The sequence below is a fragment of the Sorex fumeus genome, unplaced genomic scaffold (assembly GCF_029834395.1).
Source record: "Sorex fumeus unplaced genomic scaffold, SorFum_2.1 ptg000075l, whole genome shotgun sequence".
Classification (NCBI taxonomy): Eukaryota; Metazoa; Chordata; class Mammalia; order Eulipotyphla; family Soricidae; genus Sorex; species Sorex fumeus.
Window position 1 is genome coordinate 13202859 of NW_026606132.1, and position 25217 is coordinate 13228075.

Below are 25217 nucleotides of genomic sequence, written 5' to 3' on the forward strand. Positions count from 1 at the left end.
ACACAAAGCACCTAAATATACATGTCTGAAAATATACTCGGGAGCACTCATGCATGTGGGTGAGTATGGAAAGCCACAGAGGTGCAGACATAAATGTAATTTTTGTATATGAAAACATTTGCACTGACTCATAGGCAAAACAGAGATGTATCCATAATTGAACATTTATGTACATATGGGTATATATGTATTGAGAGACATATGATTTGATATAGAAAATGCATTGCATACACAGATTTAGTAGAGATGCCTTCATATAAAGAAGCATATACTTACCTACACCCATAGATACAGATGTGAAAACTTACAGAAGTATTTACACAGGGAAACACATCTGCACTGCTGCATAATTGGATGCACAAGAGGAGAGTGCAGAGTTGCGCTTATGAGAATACACAGACATATATGCATATCCTCACGCCCATATAGACTCACAAAAATATGTACACAGATGCTTGTGCAGATTGAAAATATACCTGTGACTTTTTACATGGGCAGGCATTCCACATAGATGTACATATACATGTGGAGACCAGAATACCCTTGAACAAATGCAGACACACACACATAGGACCATGCCAATCTCCTGAATTGTGCACATAGACATAGAAATGTAGGCACCCATATTGGCAAAGGCCAGCACACTTTCCCAGACACCTGCTTGTGCAAACATCTGTATATAGTCATGCGTAGGCATGCAAAACATGATGAACATACATTATCACAAAGACAAACATGCACAGGAATAAGGACTGACAGATATATGCAAGCATGAAAAAATTTACTACATTTATAACAACATAAACATGAGCACATACACGTGGTTGCAGTTGATTCAGAGAATCATCCAAAGGAATTGATTCATGTGCAGGTAGATTATGCTGCTGCACAGAAAAGCCCTTACAGATATGTGAGGTCACACAGACATATGCACGTGAGCTTATTACTGAACACTGAGGCAGTGAACATCTGACTAGAGAAGCACCTAGATGCAGGTAAAGAGACACAGAGGCAAAAAATCATGGGAACATTGGGGCCAGAGTTATAGTACAGGTAGGGTGCTTGCCTTGCATACTGCTGACTCAGGTTCAATTCCTGGCACCCCATATGGTCTGTCCCCTGCACCCCACCAGGTGTGACCCTGAGTGCAGAGCCAAAAGTAAGTCCTGAGAACCACTGGGTATGACACAAAAACAGCAAAAATTTATAGGTAGAGACACATAGGTATACCCAACATGTATATATAAACACGCAGAGGCTCACACAAATGAATATTCACAAGCAGTAAGGAGAAGGAATAAATATGTAAATATAGACATATATGCTATATTATACATGTGGACTTCTGGATAGACATACATGATACTATAGAAACAAGGCAATAAACTTACATGTCTACATCTAGATATGGAAGATGCTGCCACAGAAGGAAAGGTGTTCATAGCCAGATGGTGGCATGACCAATACTCCCGCCCAGGACAGGCACATGTACTCACTGCTCTATAAGTGAACTTGCTTATACAGGCACATAAGTGTGATTCAGGCGCTAGGTGGACCCACCCAAATTATGCAAGCACAGGATGTTTTGAGCATATAAAGGTAAGAGACTTGCATGTATATCAATGTAGACCTAAGACAGTAGTAATAGATGTAGTCACAGGCACACAGATGCACTGTTGCACAGATATGCATCCTCATATGTTAACATTTACAACATGGCACACACAGATTTACAAGTGTACTCCCCTTCCCATGAGGACACTCAGTCCTTACTTGTCCAGGAACTATATGAATGCAGACATCCGCATAGATTGGCCTAAGTGGATTGGATTCTATTATTAATAGAATGATGTATATGAACAGTAAAGTCTTCTCTGTAAACACATGCAAACAAAATATTTTGATGCTGTTTAAAAAAGACACAAAAACTTTTTTGAAAGAAGCTAGAACTTTTCATGTATCCTTTTCTTTGTTCAAGAAAAGGAAAATTATTGATCTCCTTCAACTAATTATATACAAGCAGACAGGGAAATTACCTCAAAGATTTCTGTGTGTGCAAATGTGTGTAGATGTGCACCCACATGCACATACTTCCACATGCACATAATTACAGACACATAATGGTGTAGAATCACAGAAATATATACATATGATAGCCACTCTGGATAACCTGGCAGGCTACCAAAAGTATCCTGCCCACACGGCAGAGTCTGGCAAACTCCCCATGGCTTATTCAATATGCCAAAAACCAGTAACAATGATGGGTCTCATTCTCCTGACCCTGAAAGAGCCTCGAATGTGGTACTTTCTAAAATCTCAGGGCTAGGACGAAGGAGACATTACTGGTGCCTGCTTGAGGAAATCGAACAACAGGATGACAGTGATACAGTGAGTGATAGCCACATGCAGAAAGATATGTAGAGTCGTGTGTGTGTGCACATAGACACACAGAAACCATGGAAATATCACTCAGTATTAAAATTTAAGCATGGCTATTGAATTTGAAACACTCAAATCAAATTTGTCTTTGCATGCCAGCTCCAGCACTTACTAGCTTTATGCCTTTGGGTTATTGTTTTGCTTTTCCACCTGTAACATGAGGGGAATATTGGTACCTAGGCCTGGAAGCTGTTTGAAGATTTGATGGAAGAAGAAAGAAGGGTTTCGCCTAGTCCTTGGAATTGATGCTGCTGCTGTTAGAGCTGTTTTTTCTAAATTTGGGTTGGATTTGGGTTTTATAGACAATCTGGTTGATGATCATGGAGATGTGATCATCAGCCCTTTTTCCTTATATTTTTCCTTAAAGAACTGTGGCCTACAGAGCTGGAGCGATAGTACAGCGGGTAGGGACTTTCACACGGCTGACCCGGGTTTGATTCCCAGCATCTCATATGGTCCCCTGAGCACTGCCAGGAGTAATTCCTGAGTGCAAAGCCAGGAGTAACCCCTGTGCATTGCCAGGTTTGACCGAAAATGGAAAAAAAAAGAACTGTGGCTTACAAAGTTATTGGTAGTGAGTTTTAGGCATATAATATTTTAACATCAATCCCAACACCAGTGTCATCTTCCCTCCACCTTTGCTCCCATATACTCTCCCCATCCCTAACCCACCCCATCCTCATCTGTCAACTCGACAGGCACATTAAAGTTTCAGTGGTTGCAGCTTAGACCTCATGTTTTCAGTATTGTTGATTGTATTCTGGAAGTATGGCTATACCACTCACCCAGATCACCAGTAGTTTTATTTGAAAATGAAATTTATAAATTTAAATAATGTTCATAGATAAGGCTATTCCTGAAAATTTCCGAGGTGATAAGGGATTATTATTAACCCGCTGGAAAATGGCAAGACATACAGCCAATATTTTTTTGTGACTGTGATTGATGGTGGAGGTCTCAGTGTTTTTTTTCTTCTCTTTTTCTTTTTAATTGAATAGCCACGAGATACACCGTTACAAAACTGTTCATTATCAGGTTTCAGTCTTATAATGTTCCAACACCCATTCCTCCATCGGTGTACATTTCTCACCACCAGTGTCCCCAATTTCCCTCCCACCACCCTCCACCCCCACCCCAGCCTGTCTTTATGGCTGGCACTTACTTTTCTCTCTCTCTCTCTCTCTCTCTCTTCTTCCTTGTGGGCATTATGGTTTGCAACACAGATATTGAGAGGTTACGGTCTCAGTTGAACAATCATTTTCTTTTGCAGAAGGAGATGGAAGGTGGGGAAAGTGGAGCACAGCGACTGAAGGCTTCGTGTTCACTGAACCTGACCCTGTGGAGTAAGTACTAGATTTGCGGATTTCTCGGTCATTAAAATTCTACCCACTGCAAGACTGTGCAATTGCTTTGGGGGATAGATAAGCTAGTGTATCCTAAGTTGTAGTGGTTTCTGCTACATCTATAAAATAGAAGAAACGCTCCAACTGTTCCAGATTTTCTTTCTTCTACTTGGTTTTCCTCCAGGCTCTACTGAAACTGTTTTCCAGAGCAATGGTCTTCCAACTTTCTAATTTATAATTACCTAAAATCATTTTGAAAACTTGGTACTCCATCAAGCAGCGTGAAGTTAGCTTTGTTATAAGGCTAATGTTCATAGAGTTATTACTTATGGTATAAGATATTTATAATTTTAATAACTGATTTTATTTTTGCATGCAATTAGCTAAACTGACTATAGCAACTTGATACTTACTTTAATTTAAATTTTAACAAATAAAGAAAATAATTTGGACAATTGGACAATCAGGAAATTTACATCATCTGAGAGAGACACAGTCCAGTGGGTAGGGTGTTTTTGCCTTGTAGGTAGCCAACCCAGTTTCCATCCCTGGAACTCCATATGGTCCCCTGAGCACTGCCAGGAGTGATGCCTGAACACAGAACTAGTAGTAATCCTTGATCACCACCATATATGGCACCAAGACAAAACAAAAGCAAAAATGAAAATTAGCATCATTTTTCTTTCTTAACATTCTATTCACCTTTCCTCACATAATTTTTCCTAATACATATATTTTTATTTTTATAGACCTTGTATTGGTCGACCTATCATGCATTTCTTAAATATACATATGTAGAAATAAATATTTTTATATCACAAGCCCCAAGTATTAAATTCCTATAAAATAATTAGTAATATATACTTTATCAGTATATAGTTATAAAAATCACACATTTTGATTAGTAATTATGAACTGAGTGGTATTTGGTTGGAAATACAGCCCCCAAGTGAGTATGATTGGATTGATCTCATAAATAAGTAGAAAAGGATGGAAGGATTTCTAAGGGTCAAAATTCACACATAAATGTTTTGGACATATTTTAAAATGTTTTTATATTAAAAATAGTTTTGATGACATTTCAATGGAAAAAAATAATATTAAACAGATAGTTTATTAGACCATCTTTAATTCTATGAAAGCAAAAACCTAATTTACAAAATTATTTGTTGCTGAATAATTTATTTCTGAATTTCCAGGAAGTTTACCAAAATACCCTTAGATTTAACAGCAGACAACTATATGTTTCATACTTTATTCTGAGGTATTATTTTCTCTAGAATGGTAAATTCAGATATTTAGGTAAATATGTGTTTTCCAGTACTAAATAAATAATAAAAAAAATCCAGTACTTTAATAATTAAGAAAATGGCCAACCTTTAAAAAGAAAAATTTAAGCCTATATATTTGTATAATTTAATGAAGACATTTAGAATATCATTTAGTGGACAAAGAATGTTCATATGAAAATAATCAGTCAATGCGGAAGTGCTTTTCGCAAACCTGTCCAACTTCATTTTCCAATGGAATAATGGGCACGTGCTCTCAGGATCATCATTCAAATAACAGAAAATCATTTATGGGACACCCCTGCTTAAATCATTGACTCCCAAAGTACCTGGAAGATGAAAATGGTATTTTCATTCACTTCAAGATGAATTTAGGAGTGATACAATAATTTTTTCTTATGTGTGGTGGTTGCGGTTGGGTGCTCCCAAATGGTGCTCCGGGGTCCTGGAGGCCACACCCTCAGTGATACTTGGCTCAGGCCTGAAAATGAGGTTCTGCTCAGGCCCTTCAGTGTTGGGGACCCCTGCTTGAGGGGGCTCCAAAGTCATATCTGGGGGCCTGGGAGGCTTCCATGGACATCCCTACCTGCAGTCGGGAGTCATTAGTTGCCGGGAATCGAGCACGTATACCATTTCCCCAGATCCTCTCCATGTCATTTTATTTCTTATTTTATTTCATTAATTTATTTTTTACCGACTCGCCATGAGATACAGTTACTAAGCTTTCATGATCAAGTTTCAGTCATACAATGATGGAACACCCATCCCTCCACCAGTGCACATTTCCACCACTGATGTCCCCAGTATCCCTTCTACCACCTCCACCTCTTCCCACCCCCTGCCTCTGTGGCAGGCACCTTCCTTCTTACTCTCTACTTTTGGGCATCATCATATGTCATTTTAAACAATATCATGTGACCTGACAATGCAATTCGTGAATCTGATGGCTGGCATAGTGTCTTTAAAAAGATGTTTTTTTGCTTTTTGGGTCACACCCGGCTATGCTCAGGACTTACTTTTGGCTCTGTGCTCAGGGATCACGCTTGGCGGTGCTCGGAGGATTGTGTATGGTGCTGGGGGTCGAACCCGGGTCTGCTGTGTGCAAGCATAGTGCCCTGCCTGCTGTAATATCTCTCTGGGCCCCAACATGCTTTTGTCTTTATGACTCTCAGATTGGTTTTTTGGAAGTGACTAAAAATGATGCATAAAATAGTTTAAAACAACACTAATTTTATTAGATTTTAGAATCAAATTTTAATTCTTTTTCCATTTAATCACAGTGATAAACACATTTACAAAATTGTGCATGACTGGCTTTCAATCATATTATGTTCCAACACTCAGCCCTTCACCAGTGTATTTTTCATACCACCAAAGGTTCCAGTTTCCCTCTCTCTATCCCTCATCCCACTGGCTGCCACTATGGAAGACACTCTCTCTCTCTCTCTCTCTCTCTCTCTCTCTCTCTCTCTCCTTTGGGCCTTATGGTTTGCAATACAGATAATGAAAGGTTATGAGATATATCCTTTTCCCTGTGCCCTTCACCACACCACACTCTTGAGGCAAGCTTACAACCATTGACATATCCTCCTGGCCCCTATTTATCCTAACCTTGGATATTAGTTTCATATACATACACACACATATATGTAAATAATATAACACAAATGAATGCAGTCATACATGTTCTCCTTCTGACTCATTTCACTCAACATGATACTCTCCATGTCAATCCATTTATAAGCAAAATTTTAACTACTTTTTATCTTAGATGCTACATAGCCATGCAAAGCCTGGCACGCTACCCGTGATGTATTCAAGCAAATTGATGAACTACAGGAGGATAGTGCTACAGTACTACAGTGCTACTATATAGCCATATATATGTGCATATATGTGGCTAAAAATAATGGTCTTAGCATCCATCTTATTTTATTTTTGATGATAGGAAGTAGAAACAGTACATAATATTTCAGAGGTTTTCATGTAATTATTTTTTATGAAAACCATGAAAGAAAAATATAATTCTAAGAAAATGATGACGTAAGGTTTCATAGAAATTTAATTTTTAACTTAGTTAAAAATATCTTTTTGGCTCATTTAGACATGGATTTTATCATATCCTGTGAGACTATGGTTTTCATTGCCAAGTTTGAGTGCCAAGTTTGTGTGCACAGGCAATGAAAACCCTCTCCAAGTGCCTCCTTTTGATAGTGATTGTAGATTGTCACTAATTGTAAGGTATATTCTTATTCCAGAAATATGAAACTATGAAGATATTATGCTTCTAGAAGCAGATAAATACGGTAAGTCAAGATATTAGGATCATGAAAGGCCTGGTGGAAAAACACCCTTTCCATGTTTAATGTAGTATTTTTACACAAAAGAAAATAATAGCTCTCCCACATATCTAATTTTGCATTTAACTAACTTAAGTAGCATCACCTTATACATTCCACTTTAATTGTTTTATTGTTTTCTTAGCATTCTTTGGCTTCCTGGCTTGGAAAGCTAGAGAGCTAGAGAAGAATAGTGAGGGATAGTACTAGAGCTAGGGTTAGACCAGCTGGCTGCAGAATAAAAATGTCTGGTATCTTTGTTGTCAAAACCACTTAGCAGAGTCGTGTATTAGAGTGTGCTTTCAATGGTACCATTTGTTCTGTTTAAGTGGGCTAAAAGAGGAAGTGTTTCTTCTTCTGATGGCTGAATTTTATTTTGATATTTGATATATAGTCCAAGTACCACTTTTGACTGAAGGGCATAAGTATAGGAGAAATGGTGATTGAGATGCTTTCCTCATTTTCCTTTCATATAGTTATCAGGGGGGGGGGTCAGCGAGATGGATTTGATTTTCGTAGAAAGTATACTATCTCAGGAATTCATGAAATGAAAAATAGCTATGTTATTCTGGAAGTAGGGCACAACTGATTTGAATGATACTCTTGATGGTTGATGTTCTTTACATGGGATACCCAAACCAAAACTTTTCATGAAATGAGAAAATGAATGAACCAGTAACATGTTTTCTTTGGAGTTTCTACAGTTGAACATGATACTAAGTCTTATTGTATGTCATGGGGAAGCAAAACAGGAAGGGATTCATAACGGTGGATAGTTCAGGCTCATCGGGCCTTGTGCTTTGACCGTTGTGCTTAGTCTAATATTCTGCTGCTAGGGTCTGTAAATGATTCATGATTTTGAAAAAGAAATCAAGCATGTTCTAATGAAAAGAAGAATCTTGCCACTGTAATTAATTGGTGTTGCAAAATTTAATGAGAAGCTTCGGTTTTCCACTGTGCATTTAATTCTTCTGTTTGTAATCATAAATAGAATTTATAGGCTACTATCAGGACTATTGTTCCACATAATAACTATAGAAGCAGAAATAGTGGTAGGAGTAATTTTTTCCATTTTTGGGTCACACTGGGTGGTGCTCAGGGCTTACTACTGACCCTGTGCTCAGAGGAGACTCCTCACAGGCTTGTTGGACCAAATGTGATGCCGGAAATTGAACCTGGGTCAGCAAGCATCCTACCCACTGTGTTGTCACTCCAGCCAAAAGGGTAGGAGTATACCATCCAACACTACTTTGTATAGTTCCTCAATTTATTCCTATGAGCCGGGTTATCTCTGGCACCTCTCTTTTATAAAAGATAGCAGTACCATTATTTCTACTGGCCTTAACTCTAGGTAAGAGTAGAATGAGATGTAAATTCTCACTTGTGATCTGGAAAGGACAAAAGAGATGTGTTTTTTGTTGGTTTTTGTGCCACACCCAGTTGTGCTTAGAGATTACTCCTCTCTCTGCACCAAGGAATCACTCCTGATGGATTTGAGGACCATATAGGGTGCCAGGGACTGAACCCTGGTCAGCTACATGCAAGACAAATGCCCTACCTGCTTTACTATATGGGCTCCTGCCCCAAGAATAAAAGAAATAAAAATGATCTATTGACCTTATAATATAGAATCTGGGTGACAGCAACCTGCCTGGGGACCCAGGGTTCTGAGTTAAGCTCAACAGCGAGACTGCTCTGGTTCATGACTATAGAACAGGAGTGGTAGGGAACCCTCACAGTGGAAATCAGTACCCTGAAGTTTTGAGATGTCAAACAGGGCATTATGCTGCTCTTTTTAAAAAAGGCTGGGTCAAGGCACCTGGATGAAATAGCGGACAGGGATATAGGTTAGGATGCAGAGGAAGCACAACTCAGAAAGATGTCCTCGAGCTGGAGAGAGAGAATACAACAGGCAGGGCACCTGCCTTGCATGGGGCAGGACCAGTTTTGACCCCAGAACCCGATATGGTCCCATGAGTCATGCCAGTTGTGATCCCTGAGTGCAGAACCCGGAGTGAGTCGAGAGCACATTTGGGTGCAACTCGAACACCCATCCCCCTGAAAAAGATCCCCCAAACATCCTTCTCTAGGTACCTGGGGTGTAGTCAAAAGTGCTGAAAAAGAGTAGTAAAAAGAGCCTGAAGTCAGCAGCTCTATATCTAGCTGCCGAGAGAAAGGTGGAAGGTGCCAGTCCCACTGCCCCAGACTGCCAGAGAAGTTTTCTGACTATCAAAGACGCAACTATATTCGGGGTTGGCCTTGATCTGAAGACAAATAAGAGCAGAAGTTTGTGTCTCCACACATGAGGACCTCATTTTCCTGGTTGTGGAGGGGGTAAAAAATAATGCGATGGATACCACTAGAAAACAGGGACTATCACATGGGTTTCAGGTACTAGACTGTCAGTGGCCTCTGTCAGGTCCTTAGGTCCTATAAGCAACTGCAAATGGTTTGCCATAATGTAATGAAGAGAGTTGAAAGTAGTATTTCAATGAGGCCACAGAAAATGCCACTGGGAATATCTTGGCAATGACCTCTCTCACCAGTGGGAGAGGCAACCTATTTTACCTTAGAGACCCATGAGGACTTTCCTGTTGGTGACAGAAGGGTTAGAATTCATTTCTCTATTGAGAAAAAGTTGGTTCACAAAAGTGTAAATGTTTATTTTTATGAACATTATTTTGGGTAACCTCTTGGGGATGCCAACCTGTGATTTTTGGCCAACCAGGACAGCAATTTGATGCAACAACCCCCAAAGATGCTGTGACTCTGCTCGGGCCCTTCAGTGCAGGGGATTACACAGGACAAACCCTACCATGCTTAGGGACCTCCAAGCACTCCAAGCACTTCCTCCTGACAGTTCTGGAAGCCTCCAAGTCTGCATCTGGTGTTGCTCAGGAGATGACATGGTGCTGGGAATGAAATGGGGTCAGCATGCTAAGCCCATGCCCTAATCCCTGAACTTTCTCCTCATCCCAAGAATGTAAATGTTTATGCATGCTGTTCACTCATGGGCATTCTGGAGAAGGCTGTTTGTTGCCTGACTGCAATGATATAGCCCGTGAATCTTAAATGGGAAATCAGAGGGTTACTGTGTTATGTGAGAATGTAGATGGTGAGATGACTGTGATGGATTTGCATTAAGTTCATTATGTTCAGGGTTTTTTACTTCTAAACCTCCTGAATTTGTGACTGATGTCCAGCTGTCAGCCAGGAAGCAGATTTAGTCAACCAAGGGTAAGGTGCCAGCATCCTTCCTGTGATTGATTCAGTACAGAGACTAGCTGCCCAGAAAGTTGTTGGTTTGGTAAAAACATTCGATTCATGTAGTAGTTGATATTGGGATTAAGTTCTTGTCACCTATCATCAGAGACTCAGAGGCAGAGGTGAATTGGGTATCCTTAGAGCCCAGAGTTGATCAGAGGCAAAAAAAAAAGCAAGCAGTACAGCAGAAAGTTTCCGCGTAGTAGCAGGAGGGGTCTTCCAATGGAATTCCAGAGCAGAGTGGTTTATTCTCTCTTGCAGCGCTTCTCGAATAAGTTGGACAAGTCTTTCTGTCTTTTAACAAAATTCTTCTTTCATTCATGTACACGTGGCTGGTTTAGCTTCAGAGTCATTCTGCTTGTTAGGCAAACGGTGCCTCTCTGCAGCTGTCTGAGGGTCACGCTCTGACCTCTAGTAGAGCCGGATGGCTAACATCTGTGCCCTCATTCCGCACCTTGTAACATCCAGTTCTCAGGACCCTTGCTCTCTGGTTAACCCTTTGTTAACCCCATCCTCAAATAATCTAATTGCCGTGAGTCCTAGGAGAGACATGTGATCGAACATTAGACCTGCCAAAATGAACCAGTTTGCCAATGGACGGGATAAAGTTTGAAGAGACGTTAGTGTCCTTCCATGGCTGGCTGGCTGAATGACTTGCTGCGAGCTGGAATTTCAGAGGAAACAGATTAGTTCTGTATTTGATGCAGAGCCTTAAGGACTTCCTAAAGAGATTAAATCAAAACCTTATTACAATCTAGTAAAGCTTTATTAATGTAGCAGACATTTTTGCTTTTTAGGTCTTTCATTTAAACGTGTGTTTGTGAATATTATTAAACCTGGGGGGGGGGAGGATTAAAGACTTCAAATCCCCTTTTCTGCCAAGCCCTATTACTCAGTTCTCAGCAGGAGAGTAGAAAGTTCTCTGCATATGTTCCGCCAGCACACTCATCATTTCACTGGGGCTTAAGAAATCAAAGGGGGAACTGGAACTGCACTGGGAGAGGAGCTCTGCCAAGGGAAAAGAGATGCTTATATTTTTTCCTTCATCTTGCTGTATTATTCTCTCAGCCCTCTCCCTGGGTCTCTATTTTAGATAGAGAGACTTGTACTTAGCCCCAAAGGGGCACTGTGGCTCCATCTCTTTCATAAGTTTGCAGGAACTGTGCAATCTCCTTTTATGGGCTCCTCTAAGTTATTTTTGAAAAGTGTATTCTCTTATTGACTTATTCAACAAATAAATATCAATTACCCACTATCAGTCAGGTACTCTTTTACATGTGTAGTGGTTGAGAAAAAATGACAGTTTTCTGCTTTTTTAAACCTTACATTTTCTTGGTGCAAATGAGGACATTAATACTTCTTTTTCCTTTTTTTGGGGTCATACCCAGTGATGCTTAGGGGTTACTCCTGGCTCTGCACTCAAGAATTACTCCTGGCGGTGCTTGGGGGATCATATGGGATGCTGAGGATTGAGCCCAGGTTGGCCATGTGCAAGGCAAATGCCCTACCTGCTTTACTATATCACTCTGGCCCCATAATACTTTTTTTTTTTTAAGAAACAGAAAATTCTAGAGAGTGGTAACACAGATGAAGACAAAAGGCAGGGAATACAATAAAAACGTCAGGGGAAGATATGTGAGCAGAGAATTTCAAAATAAGAAAAGCCCAAGTCTTCTCTCCATTATTTAAATAACTTTTTGACTTTTTTTTAAAAAAAAAAATTTAAGCTGCCTGAGCTGCAAAGTTATTTAATATTAAGTTTCAACAAAGTTACTTAATACTAAGTGATCCAACTCCAGTCCCTTTACCAGTGTCCTTCCACCAGTGTCCTTGCTTCTCTCTCACCCACAGCCTGCCTCTGTGGCAGATACTTTTCCCCTTCCCCCATTGTCCTATAGCGATAGCACAGCGGGTAGGGCGTTCGCCTTACAAGTGGCCAACATGGCCGACCCGAGTTCGATTCCTCCGCCCCTCTCGGAAAGCCCGGCAAGCTACCGAGAGTATTTGATATGCCAGACACAGTAACAACAAAGTCTCCATGGAGACGTTACTGGGCCCGCTTGAGCAAATCGATGATCAACGGGAGGGCCTTTACCTTTTACCTTTACCTTTACCCCATTGTCCGAATGGCCCCTTCCCTAACTGATACCTCATCCCTGCTCCAGTGCTACACTTTCTACTGAAGACCAGTTCTCCTGGTCTTTGTTTTGCTTGCTTTTGAGCATTTGTTACTCCCCTATGAAGTTTTTTCATAACCCACATATGAGAAAGATATCCCACACATGAGAGATATCAACAAATATTTATTTGTTGAGTAAGTGTCTGTACCTTTCCCTCAGACTGACTCAACATGATACTGTCTAGATTTATCCGTGTAGCAGCAAAATGCATAACTTCATCTTTTTTTCATGCTGAGTAATATTCCATTGTGTATATGTACCATACTTTCTTTATCTGGTTCATCTTTTCTTGAGTACTTGGGTTGTTTACAGATACTGGTTATTGTGAATAGCGCTGCAATGAACATAGGGGGTGCAGATGTCTTTCCTGCATTGTGCTTTTAGGCCCTTGGGGTATATTACAGGAGGTGGAATTGCTGAGTTGTATGGGAGCTCAATTCTTAGTTTTTTGAGGAACATTCATACTGTTTTCCAAAACGACTGAACCAGTTCACATTTCTACCAGCAGCTAGTGAGGGTCCCTTTTCCCACACATCCTCACCAACACTGGTTATTTCTTGTTGGTGAGTGCTGGTCTCTGTGGTATGAGATGATATCTCATTGTTATTTTGATTTGCATTTTCCTGATGATTAACGGTGTAGTTTTTTTTAATTTCAATAAAATTTTAAATGGCTTTTGTGATTTGTATTTCTTCTTTGAGGAAGTTTCTGTTCATTCCTTATTCCCATTTTTTCATAGTGTTGGATGATTGTTTTTTCTTGTCGAGTTCTACCAATGGTTTTTGTACATTAGCTATTAACCCTTTATTGGAGGAGTGGTGTTCAAACAATTTCTCCCAGTCTGTGGGCTCTCTCTGTATTCTGGTCACCATTTCCTTTGAAGTGCAGATCCTTTCCATTCTTTAGGTATTATTCTTACTCTTTGCATGCCTTTGACTAGAATGTTCTTTGTCAGTTTTGCGGTTCACAACTAATCTCCTCTTTCAAGTCTCATCTCAAATATATCTCTCTCATCTTCCCCAAGAAAGAAACAAAATCTTCAGTGATTATGGTATTCCCATACCCGTGAAGTCTTACCAGCTCCAAGGTCAAGAGGAGGAAGTGGAGACAACACCCCCTAGGCTTAAACTTCCTGTAGAGAAGAACTCCTCTGTCTCTGGGAGTCCTTTACCATGTCCATGGCTCCAAGAGCCCAATGTGCAATGTGTGTATCTCCCCAACATGGCTCATGTCAGGTTAACTAGGCTCTATGCCAGACCCATAGTGAAGATTCTCTTGCTTTCTCTCTGCAAGTCAAAAAAAAACCCAAACAAACACCTTCTTTCCCTTGTTCATCGATTTGCTCAAGTGGGCCCAGTAACATCTCCATTTTGAAACTTGTTGTGACTGTGTTTGGCATATCCAATATGTCATGGGTAGCTTGCCAGGCTTTGCCGTGCGGGCAAGATACTCTCGGTAGCTTGCTGGGCTCTCCGAGCTGGGTGAAGGAATGGAACCCGGCTCCGCTGGTGGTTTGCAAGGCAAGTGCCCTAATCGCTGTGCTCCAGCCCCACACAAACAAGTGACTAGGAAAGCTCTCTTTCACATTTTTAGGGGTCAGAATTCACACCCTATCTTTAGGCAAGCAAAAGTGCATTATTTTTCTACTTAAATGGGGATGCTTCTGCCACTATGTCACCTAAAGCAGGATAAAGAAAAAGAAGAAAATAACAATCCTTGGTGTGTAAGCTAACACTGTAGCATTCACTCTTCAGCTTATCTCTTCTTCTTTCATCTATGTGACCCATGCAGATGTGGACAGAAAGATCTATAAATTATTAAAATAAATGCAAATATGTAAAAAGATGTCCTAGCTCCATAATACTGTATATGCTTGTCTTTCTGCATTTAGATGGTGTCATATAGTTCACCGGTCTATGTTTCTCTCTCCTGCACCTGAACATCTTGAACATATTTTTGTTTCCCTGAAGGGCCTAGCAGAGTGCACTGACTGAACGCAGAAAGGGCAGAAATTAATTTTTGCTTACGTGTCAATTTGTATGATTTTTTTTGAAAGACATATTAGCTTAGCACTCATTCCTGAATCTCACTCAGGCAGGTTGCCATTGGTATTTAAGTGAATCTTACTAACTCATGTTCTCTCAAAAAGCAGATGAGAGACTAAAAATCTTTATGTAAGCAACCACTGACTTTTAACACCCTATATCCCCCCCTTTTTTTTTAACATTCTTTTAAGGTAGTCTGTTAATGAGGTTTCCAAGTGCTCCTACCAGATGTTTCAATTGTTCCAGAAATCACCCCATTCAACTGGGAACCTCCTGAGTTAATTCGGTCCTTTAAGCACTTCATTCTTTGTGTGTGTGCTGAAATGGACAGTTGAGCAAACATCAAACAAGGCCCCTAAAGCCCACTACACTACAAAGAATCCCATAAAATGGGGATTTAAACACACACAGACACACACACACTCACACACACATGCGCGCGCACACACACACACACAAAGCTTGAAGATATGGTTAAGTGATATGAATTTAATTGCTGATAAGAATTTCCTTATTAGCATTAGAGAAAAGTCAGTTTATTTGTTTTATTAAGAATTAATAGAGAATATTTATTTACTAGTCAGGAGAAAAGAATGATTTCCTGAGATTTAACTCAGTGGAGAGCACATGAGGCCTTGCGTTTGATTTCCAGCACCTCCCCCACAGCACACACACATAAAAAAGGAGAATCAGGACAAACACTTTCTTTTCAACTACCAATCACTTTCATTAGAGTGAGAATAGCCTAGGAGTCCAGAGTCTTTGTGCTGCCACAAATTAATTATAAGCATAATCTTGGTTAAACCTTCCATCCTTTGGCACCAATTACCTTGTTAATAGATAAAGGAGTGGTCCTAAATATCTATGTACCCTTCCAGTTTGAGTGTGTGTAACCTTTTGAGACCTTTTTGCCTTTACTGATTTATAAAAGTGCCAGTATAAAGTGGTAGCCAATGGAGAAGTAAAAGCAATGCCTATTTAGAGGATATTTCATAGCCCATATTCCCATGATAGAAGAGTTCCTTAGCTCTGCTGTCCAGTACCGAGTCTAATTATACTGATAACTTTCAAGAATTAATACAGAAAAACACCTCATTTTGGATTACCGTGAAGTAATATTTTTGATATATTTTGGTTATATAAAATGTTATGAAATTAATTGACCACTTTCTAATTCTTCATATATCTGGAAAGTTTTCAATCCTCTTCGTGGTTTACATTCTGTTTCCCCTTGTCTGTAACTCACTCGATCACTATTGCATGTGACCTGAGTTCCAGTTAGTTAGGAACCCCAAGGATATGGTTCTCAGTTTTGGATATACTTTAGAATCTCAAGGGGATCATTTACAAATGACTGGTATCTTTCTTCCTATGGTCATGAATCCTGCTGGATTGTTTCTACAGCCATGACCAGAGAGGCTGGTTAGAGTATGAGATAAACAAAACACATAAGGAGACAAACACACATGGACTGTGCAAGCTCTAGGGTTACCTGCACAGCCATCAGACGTCTCACAGGCTGGCCATTTATTAAGCACGATATCACTCTTTTTTGTTTAAGCTGACAGAGCCATTAAGGATAGTTAGCGAGCACCTCAATACTCAGTAGATACATGAAGAGCAGAGGCTGGGGTATTTCACATAGCAAAATCACGGGCAGACACCCTTAAAGCATCAAGTTCTGACAACTTCCTATCCTATTCTTACCTATGTTATCCTCTACATCTAAAACACCCTAAACCATTTTATTCTATGCTTTCTTGAGCGCATATTTGCAGCAATCATCTAGTATGTTCTTTCCTGCTATTATCTTCCTTCCAGGGTGCATGTTTGCAGCCTTACAGACTAAACTCTTTTGCCCAGGGTTATTTGTTAGGGGGATGATTTTCTACATCCTGTGATTTTGATTCATCAGATACAACTCATAGTGACCTTTCTTTTGTGCCTTGAGTTTCTTCCATAAGGAAACACATGGTCTGATCATAAAGAAATATAGGGCTCTGTCATATGAATCCCAGAAACTGACATAAGCAGAGATTGGACAGCTGTTGGATGAAGTGGGATGCAACACGAAGCCTAAACCCTCACCAAGTCCTCAAGGATGAAGGGTCTTTTTGGCTCTTCCATTACTGAAAGTGAAGCAAACAGGCAAGAAATAGTTATTTGAATTAAAATTCTTTAATTTATGACTATGACAATCAGATTATACATTCCATTCAACCTCCTAGGTAAATACTTGATTGGTTTTTAGAGAGGAAATTGGGGCTCAAGGAATGTGACCATCTATGTTAAGCTAATCTCACCAGATCTTTGATATTTTGATTTTGTGTGTGTATGTGTGTAGGGGTGGTTCTTTTGTCTTTAAGGAATGGGATACAGCAAAGATTGGAACTCGATTTCTCTCTTGAGTAGTGTAAGCAGCCATCAATTTCATATTGATTTTTCCCTTAGCCTCAAGTTTTGGGTCTTCCCACTGATGTCTGATCCCCCTGTGCTCACTAGATCCACACCTGTTGTTTGACCCACGCTTTGGTCTTAGATAAGGAAATAGTGGCTCCACTTTTCTGAGAGACCTTGATTCTCAATGGTGTAGGTCCCTGCACAACTTTTGTGGATGACTAAAGTTAGAGTCCTGATAATGGACATTAAACAGACTTGCAAAACTAACGAGAAATCCTGTACTTTAAAATCAGACTTAAATGATAACTCTTTTGGATGCTGGGGAGTCAGAATACTTCCTAACTCCAATGATACTGAGCTGTGGTGATACATGAATATCCAAACTTGGTATCACCTATAGTGACAGTAATGTCTTATTAAGCAATGGAGAATTATTGCAGTACACTGCATAATAATTGCAGACTTCATACTAGAATTTTTTACAAAAAAGTGGGGTACAACCATTATGTGATGCTTTTAAAAATGTGGTGACATTACTTAAAAATAGGTTGTGATAATGATGAAAGAGGGTGATAAAGTTCATAATAATTAATAACATGTGTACACAGTGCCCAGAGAGTTTTCCAGTTGTCTACCTATGTTTTATAAAATTAAATTCCACTTCTTGGGAAGGAGAGATAGTATAGTGGGTAAGGTCTTGCATGTGGCTAACATGGGTTTGATCCTTGACACCACATATGGTGTCAAGCCCACCAGGAGTGATCCATGAACACAGAGCCAGGACTGAGCACTGTCTTGGTAGTCCCATAAAGCAAAAACAAAAAATACCAATTCTTTGAGTGAAAAATTTAAGTTACAGGCATTTTGTCTCTTTTTTTCCAAGTGATTTTGGAATAGCTCTGACACTTCCTAGCTATGTGATCTTCAACCACTAACTAAGCTCTTCTCTAAGCTCCACTTGTAAAATAAGAATTATAATAGTACTTACCTCATATTCTTGTGAAAATTAAATGAGTTACTCTACATATCTCTAGCATCTTATATAGTGACACGCCCAGAATAATAGATGAGGAAAGGTCTGTGAAATGAATGGACAGATGAATTCATGAATATTGATATTGTAGCGAAAGACACTCTTTCTTTGTATAGTAATCCAAAAGCACTAGGGTTTAGTATGAGAGCTAACGGCCAGAGCCACATTTCTTTCTCAATCAAATACTCAGTGTTTTTTATTCATGAAATAGTTTTCAGACACAGATGGTGCATTAGAGACTTCATATTCTTCCCATTGGCTTCGAACCTTAACTAGCCATAGTATGCACTTCATGTTTACAGTTTTTAGGAGATCACACTGTTCTCAAATGTGAATATAATAAATGCAGTGATTTTTTAAAATTCTAATTAGTGAAACACCATGAGGTACAGTTGTAGACTTACAAATTTTTGTGCTTGGGTTTCAATTATACAAGGATCAAGTACCCATCCCTCCACCAGTGCCCATTTTCCACCACCACTGATCCCAGTATCCCTCCCACCCCCATCCTCCCCACCGATCCCACCCTGCCTCTGTGGCAGGGCATTCCCTTTGCTCTCTCTCTCCTTTTGGGTGCTGTGGTTTGCATTGAGTGGCAATCATGTTCAGTCTATAGTCTACTTTCAGCAATTGCAGTGATTTTTAACTAAGTGTAAATTATACTAAACAAGGAACTATTAAAATGGATAAGCACAAGTTAGAGCTATAGATTTATGAAATTGTTTGAAGAGTCATGTAGAATTATCAGAAATGTGTCTGTATCCCCCATAGAACACATGGGTGACTTGTAAGCCATCATTTTCTCTTTAGGAACAGCTGCAGGACTGGGGCAAGGACTGTTGTGGAGGAAAGTGTTCAACCAGGAGGAGGAGGTGATGCTGAAAGTGGTAAAGTGTTATGTATGAAACCCTCTCAGCAATAGTACTATAATCCGCAATGCAAAATCATATATTAAAAAAGCGCCTCTTCAGCTCAGATAGAGAAGGGAGCACCAAATAAAGGGTGTTGGGAGGTTCCTCTCAGGATGAGAAATGCGTGATGAGAGTAGACTCTAGTCCGAACAAGATTGCCACTCAATGTCTCTTTTGCAAACCACAGCACTCAAAAGGAGAGAGATAACAAAAGGGAATGCCCTGCCACAGAGGTAGGGTGGGATGGGTGGATGGGGGGGTGGGAGGGATGCTGGGACCCGTGGTGGGGGAGAATGGGCACTGGTGGAGGGATGGGTGTTCGATCATTGTATAACTGAAACCCAAGCACAAAAATTTGTAAGTCTACAACTGTACCTCATGGTGTTTCACTACTAACAATTTAAGAAAAAAACAAAAAGCGCCTCTTTTGGAGGCAAACTGATAGGTGGGAAGCAAAGTGGAGTGGAAGATACTGGTGGAGGGAAGTGGGTAGTGGTGAAGGGATCGGTGTTGAAACATTGTGTGCCTGGAACTCAGTCATGAAAAACTTTGTAATTTCACAGTGTCAAAATTTAAAATAAAAGAACATAAAAGGATTAAAATAACAGCTGCAAGTACAGAGTATAATAACTCAACAAGAGATATAACCTAGGACCATGGATTTAGATGTTTTTCCATGTAAGGTAAAGATAGCAAAGAGAACAGCATGCTTTTTTTTTAAACTCAGCAACAGTATTCTGAAAGTTCATCTTCATACTGCAGTTATCATCTAAATCTCATCTGAAGGAAACTTTGGGAAGAAACAACATAGGGAAGATCTTAAGTTAATAGATATATAGCGGTGTCTACTGGGAATGAAAGATGTGATGTGTGCTTTGAAGCGAGGTTAAGTGCAGCAAGTTTCAGTGCTGGCAGAATTCCGTGGAATTCCAGTTTTAAAGCCAGATCACCCACATGGCTTCCTTTTATTTTTTTTCTAACTTACATCCATCAGTTTCTTTTAGCATGTCCATAGGAGGAGTTCTTTAGACTGGAGGAGACGGAGCTGAGATTATCAGAAGTTCTTAAGTGGCCAAGGACAAAGTTAGAAAGAGGCAAAAAGGTTCAGTAAGAGTAAGAGAGGCTAGATCTACAGCAGGGACTGCAATGAGCTGGGTTCCAAGGTCAGCCGGGGCTTTAACTTTGCCCGTGTGCCTGGGCTGAGGTAAGGGTCGTTGTTCGTTGACTATGCCATTGCTTTATTTTCAATTTAGTTAGCAGCTTTGACAATAAACATGATGTTTTATAGCGATTAATTGTGATTACAAATCTTAAAAATATTTTTATGGATAATTACATGCCTAATTATTGTTTCTTCATTTGCATTTAATTCTAAAAGAAATTAGCGGTGTCATTTTGACAAGTGCGTAGTGTTGTCAGACCTGATTGTGAATACACTGTGACTTAAGCTTGTTAGGTACTTGTAAAACTTGTTTTTTTTTTTTGCTTTTTGCGTCACACTCAGCGATGCTCAGGGGTTACTCCTGGCTTTGCACTCAGGAATTACTCCTGCTGGTGCTCGGGGGACCATATGGGATGCTGGGAATCGAGCCCAGGTCAGCTGCGTGCAAGGCAAATGCCCTACCCACTGTGCTATGCTCAAGTCCCAGCTTTATTCTTTTTTTTAAAAAAAAAGTATCAGTGAAACACTATGAGGTACAGTTGTAGACTTACAAATTTTTGTGCTTGGATTTCAATTATACAATGAGCGAGTACCCATCTCTCGACTGGTGCCCATTTTCCATCACCACTGATCCCAGTATCCAGCTTTTTACTTTTTGATGGCAAGTTTTGGGCAGCTTTGTAACAGTCACAATTGAGTTATTGAGCCATTGGCATTCAGTTCATTTACATGGCCATAATTATCTTTCTGTTATCAGGCTGAAAAAATTGTGTTGAGGGGGAGATGGAACAAAAAATACTAATTTGTGTAACTTATCAGGCTTAAACTATCTAAACATTGCAAAGAAGGAAATGAAATTGGAGAATCACTGACCATTTTTACTTATATATATTAAATGAATCTCTGATTTCAATTAAATGGCCCAGAGAAGGTGTGAAATGCTGTTGATGATGGGGAGGGATAAACGTAACAATACAGATGAGGAATTCATTATTACATTTAGAGTCAGTTATTTTTTCCCTCCTTGTAAGGATATTTAATCTTTAAGTAACATCTTTACCCATCAGCCAGAATTTTACAAACAACAACAAAAAAAGAATGTTTTGAAATATGTAGCTAGCTGTGTAAAAACAATTAGTACTACTTATTTCTTGGAAACAGGTGACTTCTTAGAATATTCCTTTTTCCAGGTTTTTCTTTTCTTTAATTTTTTTAATTGAATCACTGTGAGACCACGGTAGAGTCTGGTAAGCTACCTGTGGTGTATTTGATATGCCAAAAACAGTAACAATAACGGGTCTCATTCCCCTCACCCTGAAAAATCCTCCAGTACAGCAGTGTTGGGAAAGACGAGTAAGAAGAGGCTGCTAAAATTTCAGGGCTGGGAGGAATGGAGATGTTACTGGCACCCGCTTGAGTAAATCGATGAACAATGGGATGACAGTGATACAGTGATACAGTGAATCACCATGAGATAGAGCATTACAAAATTGTTTTTTTGATGATTAATTACGTTTCAGTCATACAATGTTCCAACACCTATCCTTCTACCAGTGTAATTTCCCAGCACCAGTGTCCCCAGTTAGTTACCCTCCCACACTTTCAAGCCAACTCTTCATCCCAGTCTGCCTCTATGTTAGGCACCTCTCGTCTCTCTAAAGTGAATTCTTTTTGGGGGTGTGTACAGTGAGCCACGCCTGGCTGTGCTCAGAGCTTTCTCCTGGCTCTGTGCTCAGGCGATGCTCCAGGATATGAGGTGCTGGAGTTTGAACCCTGGTTGGCCCCATGCAAGTCAAGTGCCTTACCCACTATAATATCTTTCTGAATTGCAGTAAATTTGTAATAAGAGGGGCAGAAGAAAGATCACGACTCATACGATATAGACTCCAATTCATATTTGAGTGCCTTTTAATTATGCAGCTTCTCATGTTTCAAATTAGATAATATGGATAAAAGCATTGAGAATAGTACCTGATACAAAGTAGTTTCTGTTTTATTTTTCTTTTAATCATAGAGTTGTGCTTTACTATAACGAACTCATATTTGCAGTTCATTGCATTTCAAGAATTTTATTTTTTCTTATGGAGTGCTGGTATGAGAATGGTCTATTATTCACTTATAGACCCCTATAATTTTTCCATGATCTTTGAAGTACTTCCTGCCACAGCACTGTAATTCAAAGTCTTCAATTTATTACCTTTTGTATCTTACCAACTGCTAAGCTATTTCTTTATGACATGAAAGGAATTCTGGGACTGGAATATGATTATACTGGCGAATGAGCACTGGGCTTATTTTGAGCATGTTGTAATTAGTGTACAAAACTGAAAAAATTTTTTTCTTTTTAGTTTTTTTTTTTATTACATTGTCCTATTCTCTGGACATTAACATTTGTTCTAATTTCTTCAATGGCAAAGGATAGAATAATGAATTGCCTTTAATAACAGTACTGACAGTGATAAATGATGACTCTTTGTTGTTATAGGTATGAGTGACACATCTCATACACACAGCCCTTCCACTGAATACAACTCACCTCAGGCTGGATGGCTATTTCCCACCCAGGTTGACATTCTTTCATTTAGTTGATGGCACTACCTCATTTAAAGGCTGCATTCATTATGATAAGAATTTATCCAGAAGATATTTTTGAGTCCATTTACTTGGCAAAGAATTCTATTAGGTGATGGAACATGAAAATAGTCCTCAATCACCACTACAACATTAATGCATTTATAATTTCCCAGGAGCTAAGGAAAGGGTGCCTAAAGACAGCTCCCACATAAGGTAGAGACCAAAAGTGTCATAAAGAACAAAGCGTTATTGAGGCCCAGAGAAGGGAGTGAATATCTCTAGTTGAGGGAATTTAGGAATGTCTTCCTGCATTCATCGTTCATTCAAGAAGCACCTGAGGAAGAGTAACATTATGCCAGAGACAAACCACTGAGATGAATAAAACATAGTCTTCCGTGAAGGGGGTTAGCTTCTAGAGAAAGGCAATACCCACGCTCATGAGAGCAAGCCAAGGTGAGGCTAAGTGGTGCATTAAAGCAGAACAAAGAGCTGAGGGAGTCTAGGAAGTGATACTTTGGGGAATGCAAAGGATGGAGTCTGGGTGGCAGCACAAGTTGAGCCATTTCCTTTAGAGAGTTTGTAATCTAGTGAATGCAACTGCCAGTACAATAATCATTCCCACATCAGGTACTGAGAGCTCACTGCCCTAGGAGAAATTTGGATGAAGGACTGGAGGAGGATCCGGAGTGGATGTGTTTGCTTCCAGCTGGGGCCTCAGGAATGTATTTACTAAAGACATTGGCTCGAACCTGCATTTATTATTATTATTATTATTATTATTATTATTAAGATAAGATAAGATAAAGGCCCTCCCGTTGATCGTCGATTTGCTCGAGCGGGCCCAGTAACGTCTCCACTGGAGACTTTGTTGTTACTGTGTCTGGCATATCCAATACTCCCGGTAGCTTGCCGGGCTCCCCGAGAGGGGCGGAGGAATCGAACTCGGGTCGGCCATGTTGGCCGCTTGTAAGGCAAACGCCCTACCCGCTGTGCTATCGCTCCAGCCCCCATTATTATTATTATTATTATTATTATTATTATTATTTTGTTTTGGGGGCCATGCCTGGCGATACACAGGGGTTACTCCTGGCTCATGCATGCAGGAATTACTCCTGGACATGCTCGGAGGACCATATGGGATGCCGGGAATCGAATCTGGGTCGGCTGCGTGCAAGGCAAATGCCCTACCCACTGTGCATAGCAGCCCCTGCATTTATTATTAAAGGATGAGTAGAAGTTCAAAGGGCATGAAAGTCTACTGGTGAAGGAGGGGATAGTTCAGAAGGAGCTGCACAAAGAAACGCATGTGACTTGCTCCAGAGAGTCCTTATAGTGGCTAGAATGAACTAAGCTGGGCAGTGCTAGAGGGTGAGGAAAAACGGAAGATGTATCTAGATCATGGAAGGTTGTGAGTACCAAGTGGGACTGGGACTCTGTTGAATAGGCAATGTGCCTTTTTTCTCTGACTATGCTTTGGGATTTCGGCTCTGTTCATTCAGAGCTAGAATTTTGTCTGGGTTCAAGTATTACCTCACCACTCACTAGCTATGTGAGCTTGAGCAAGTCTTATAGTCTTATAAGTCTTATAGTCTTATAGTCTTAAGTCTTATAGTCTTATAGTCTTAAGTCTTATAGTCTTATAGTCTTAAGTCTTAGAGTCTCCACACCTTGATTTTAACATCTATAAAATGGGGATGTCATTATTAATACCATACCCCATGTGTGTGGTACATGAAGCTCTAAAGAAAGTTCCTAGCAAGCAGCATTACTAACAGTTGTTAGTGCAGGAGTAATAGTAGATGTAATGATGATGATGATGATGATGATGATGATGATGATGATGATGATGATAGTGATATCAAATGTAGCAACTTTCAGAAAATTTTGTGTTGTGAACTGGTGGATTAACTTGTTAGCATTACGTGACCCACTTGTGGAAACCAGCAGTAAGCCACAGGCCATATATCTAAATGATCAGTCCTTTCCGTTTTGCATAAGTATCAAGGACTTGGGCCATAAAATAGCCATGGAAACAACCAGGTCTCAGTAGAAATGGTCCAACTGGAATGTTGGCTACCAGGACAATGGGGGCAGTCAATGAAATGGGTCCAGAATCGTGACCAATCTAGAAAGCTTCTGCAGGCGTTGCCATCTGTGGTATAAATCACGTCAGCAGCAACATTTACAAACAGTAGGAGTCATGTGTGGTCAACTTAAAGCGGAGCTGAAAACCTTGTA

General features: G+C 39.9%; 1 protein-coding gene across 7 annotated transcripts in view; it reads left to right on the forward strand.

The window, feature by feature from the left end:
- Positions 1-25217, forward strand: part of LOC130038444 (melanoma-associated antigen 10-like) — a 205757-nt gene that overhangs the window by 13613 nt on the left and 166927 nt on the right. For 6 of the 7 annotated variants that reach the window (XR_008794681.1, XR_008794680.1, XR_008794683.1 and 3 more), the window contains exons 2-3: positions 3710-3782; positions 7330-7377. The gene's annotated coding sequence lies outside the window, so the exon portion shown is untranslated. The remainder of the gene's footprint in view (positions 1-3709; positions 3783-7329; positions 7378-25217) is intronic. The other variant, XM_056130331.1, reaches the window with a different exon arrangement.